Consider the following 4,658-nt stretch of genomic DNA (forward strand, 5'->3'; position numbering starts at 1 on the left):
GGCAGATGCTGCTGGCATGCTTTGTTCTGTTGTCCCGAGAGCAGAGGAGAGGCCTGGTGCTACAGTGGCCATCTGTACCCAGGAGGTGACAGACATGGTTATGACATGGATGGAAAGAGAGAAGGGGAGGGTGTGGTCCCTGGTGGCACGTTAGGTAACTGAACCAATGCCAGAAACTGTCCATTCTGGATTCACGGCTACACACGAAAAAGAGACCCACCACCTGTCTAAGGTGTAGCTGGTTGGGGGTTCTTTTTCTCCTACTTGCAGCCAAACACACTCCTACTGATTCCATGCATGGATGAACAGCCGGTCAGTGGAACAGAACCACCTGCCCAGAAATAATGGATGTGTCATACTCAGTGGGCAAGAGCAGGAGTGTCTTCAGAAGTAGAACCAGGACTATTCACTGGCCATATGGGGGAGGAAAGTTGGATTCATAGCTCACTCCACACACAGAAATAGATTGCACATGTGTCAAAGGAGGGGAAAAATGAACTGCAAAGACCTAGAAGAAAACAAAACTAAATATTTATAAATAGTCATAATAAATAAAGATAAAGTACCAATCAAAAGCAGGCTCTATGTGGGCGTTGGGAGGGCTCGATAGGATGTGCCCTGCCCCACATCACAGTGATTTTATCCTACATTAATACGACCCTCCCACTACAAATTTCAACCTGCTCCCAACTCCCAAATTAATTCCCCCAAAGTTCCGGGGGTGGAAAGAGGCAAGAAGTACTTTAATTGTTTGGAACATGCTAGCACGGAAACCATGGTTCAATTTGTTCTGCAACAGAAAATGACTTTTTTGTGACAGAAGCTAAAAGCAAAGAGAAACCACAAGGAGTTCTGCTTCCTACAATATCAAGGACTCAATATTATGAAAACAATAGCAACAACAACGAAAACGATGAAGCCTGTAAACATGCTAGATTAAATACCACAGATATTCTTTGAAATGCCTAACATTTACAAGAACGTAAAAGAAATACTCCATGGAACAAACAGGGAAATGGAAGAGAAAGCCTGAGCAATTAGGAGCAAAGGGTTTTTGTGGAATTGAACGGAGGTCTTGGTTTTAAGAGTCCCATGGGAATGGGAAATAAGGCTAGGAGCCCATGGGAAGGGAAGAGATGGAACGACAGCCCCCTCCTCCCTATAAGCCTGGAACCCCTGAGAGGCTGCCTCCTTCATGAAAGGTGGGCTAGAACAATCCCACCTGCAGCACAGAGATTGTATGGATGGTCAAGTCTCTGCATGGCCAGCTGGGAAGGCTTGCCTGGCTGTGGCCGAATACAAGAGAAGAGGAGAGGGAAGAGAGGGAGGGGAACTGCAGGTTCCTGCTAATGTGCACCTACAAACCTGGAAGCACATGCCTGGGAGTGGATGGAGTGTGCTTGGCGAGATTAGGGGTGGAATAGCAGGCCAGGTAGGGAAGAATTTACAATGAGGGGCACCGTCCTGTGACTCAGGAGTCTTCATCATGACAAGGGCAGCTTGAGCCGCCCCTAATGCTCTACTGGGCTGCCATCTTGAGATTTAGCAACAACAATGGCCTGCAGTAGATGAGGAAGAAATGCTGGAGTTACCTTGGCAGATTTTGATCAAGAAAGGGATCAAATGGCTCGGAAGGTGCATGTGTTACAATGAAGTTACAATGGAAGACTGGAGAACTTACTCCCTCTGTATGTTCCCAAGGAGTCCCAGAAGACTCTGCTTGCGAAGACTGTAAGACACGCACTAGTGAAGGAAGCCCCGGTGGTGTTGCCAAGTCCGGTTGTGGTCATCATCTGCAGGACAGGATTGATGACAGGAGGCTGCTATAGAACTGACCTCCCTAGTGTCCGTGGAGAAGAGAGGATCCCAAAACAACAGAGGCCATGTAGCACCCTTAACCCTCAGAGGCAAGACGATGTCGTTACCAAAATGGGCAGTGAGGGTGGAAAGGTCACCAGGAGCCTGACATGCAGGGCTCTGTGGTAATGAATAATAGACTGCGTTCTGGCCGGGTGCAGTGGCTCATGCCTGTAATTCCAGCACTTTGGGAGGTCAAGGCAGGTGGATCACGAAGTCAAGAGATCGAGACCATCCTGGCCAACATGGTGAAACCCCATCTCTACTAAAAATACAAAAATTAGCTGAGTGTGGTGGCACATGCCTGTAATCCAGCTACTCGGGAGGCTGAGGCAGGAGAATTGCTTGAACCTGGGAGGTGGAGGTTGCAGTGAGCTGAGATCGTGCCACTGCACTCCAGCGTGGCAACAGAGCGAGACTCCATCTAGAAAAACAAGAAAAAAAAAAAAAAAAAGGCTGTGTTCTTTCTAGAGGCAGGGTAGATGGGCAGCCAGTGTGCTTATTTGACTTATGTAACGAAAAAAGGATAAGAATGTGTGAGCAGAAGGCTGAGGCCAGCCACCTCAATGGAAGCATTATTATCTCTCCCCCAACTTCTAGATTTGCACCAGTTCTCAGACTCAGAGCCCGCAGATTGAAGGGAAGAAAGGTCCTCTTGAGGAAGGATCCTGAAAGCCCACATAGTAGGATTCTCCCAATCCCTCTGCTCTGCTTATTTATCAGAATAGCTTTTATAGCGGGGAAGTGTGATGCCCAGACCTCTCAAGGGCTGATGGATACAGGTCAGATCTGACACTGGTACCAGGGAACCCAAAATACCATCGTGACCACCCCCATTAGAGTGGGGTCTACAGAAGCCATGTGATAAATGAAGTTCTGGCCCAAGTCTACCTTTCAGGAAGCCAGTGAGTCTGGAGAACCATCTGTGGCCATTTCTTCAGTCTCTGAGCGCATGTTTAGGTTGGAGACACTTAACAAGATGAAAAACCAGAAGCAATACTAAGTCTGAGCATTATGAGAGAGATGAGTGTTACCCTTATTCACTTACAGGATGCAAAGAGGGTGGTCCCCATTATATCCCTCTTTAATTCGCCAGTACGGCCCTTGAAAAAGTCATCTGAATCGTAGCAGATGATGATGGACTCCTGTAAACCTGACTGCGTGGGAGCCCCAAGTGCTGCTGTTGTGCCACGTACAACGTCTTCTGTAGAACAGATCAGCATAGCCTTGGAATTCGGTGTAAAGCTGTTGATCTGGTGTGTGTACCCTCTGAAACCCTATAGGAAGATGTATCTAAACTGATTTGCATTTACCTGGAACAGCAGCATTACACATTTACAAGGACCTTAGTCATCTGGACATCCCACAGAACATCACATCCGGATGCTACATTGAAGATGTCATGCTAATCAGACCTGGTAAGCAGGAAGTGGAACATACCCTACATGCCCTTGTAAGGCACCCATGCATTGCAGAGAGTGGGAGATAAGCCCTAGAGTGGTTCAAGGGTCTGCTATCTCAGTAAAGATCCAGGGGTCTATGCTAGGCAATATAGCAAGACTCCATGTCTAAAAAAATGTTTTTAAGTAGCTGCACATGGTGGTGCATGCCTGTGGTTCCAGCTACTCGGGAGGCTGAGGCAGGAGAATTGCTTGAGCCCAGGAGGTCAAGACCAGCTTGGACAACATAGAGAGACCCCATTTCTACAAAAAAGTTTAAAAATTAGCTGGGCATGGTAGCGTGCACCTGTGATCCCAGCTACTCCAGAGGTTGAGGTGGGAGGATTGCTTGAGCCTGGGAAGTTGAGGCTGCAGTGAGCTATGAGCACGCCACTGCACTCCAGCCTGGGGAGCAAATCGAGACTAAAAAAAAAAAAAAAAAAAATCCAGTGGTGTGGGTCATTCTGAGACATTCCCTCCAAAGTAAAGGAGGAGTTACATCATCTTGTGTCTTCTACCGCTAAGGAAGAGGCACAGACCTTGGTAAGCCTCTTGGGACTTTGGAGATGATCCCTTGTCATGGCACACTTGAGAATACTGCTCCAACCTCTTTATCAGATGACTTGGAGACTGCCAGTTTCGTTGAATCTGAGAGCAAGAAATGGCTCTCTCTCTAGAAGGTTCAGGTGCCAGATAAGGAACTCTGCCACTTGGGCTGTGTCTCTTCATATCCTGTGGTACCAGAGATGCCCATGGTAGAGAAGGATGCTGTGGAAAGCGTGGAAAGCATCTGGAAAGAATGGATAGGGGATTCACGGTGTGGACACAAGAACCGGGCAATACTGGCAGCAGCAGAGAATTGGTCACCATTGAAAAGTAGTTCCTAGACAGACACTCATGCCTGGCATGGGACAACAGTGACTCTGCGGTAGAGCTGCCCATCTTGAGCTGGGCATTACCAGGCTTGCCAAGTTGGAGTGTTTGGCTGTAAAGACAACAATCCACTGAATGATGAAAATGGAACAGCCAGCAACATGCCTGAGCAGGTCCTAATGGTATAAACAGGTTACACAAACAGGTGGCCCAGACCCCACGTCACCCATCTCCCGTGCATTGCTGCCTCTCTCAGCTCACACCTCACCTGGCTGACAGAGGCTGGGATCCTCTGGGCCTCATTCATTGGCTTGATATATTGGGGCGAATAAAAAATGGATGCTGCCTCACTCCAGGCCAGTCCAGCCAGCAGAGCTTCAGGCAAGCACCTGGTTATCCACTCAGGTAAGGATGTACACAGACTCTGCGCAATGGTAAGTGATTGGGCTGGTTCGTCAGAGACTTGGAAGGAATGAGATTGGAAGATCA

The sequence above is a fragment of the Trachypithecus francoisi genome, unplaced genomic scaffold (assembly GCF_009764315.1).
Source record: "Trachypithecus francoisi isolate TF-2019V2 unplaced genomic scaffold, Tfra_2.0 Lachesis_group8, whole genome shotgun sequence".
NCBI lineage: Eukaryota > Metazoa > Chordata > Mammalia > Primates > Cercopithecidae > Trachypithecus > Trachypithecus francoisi.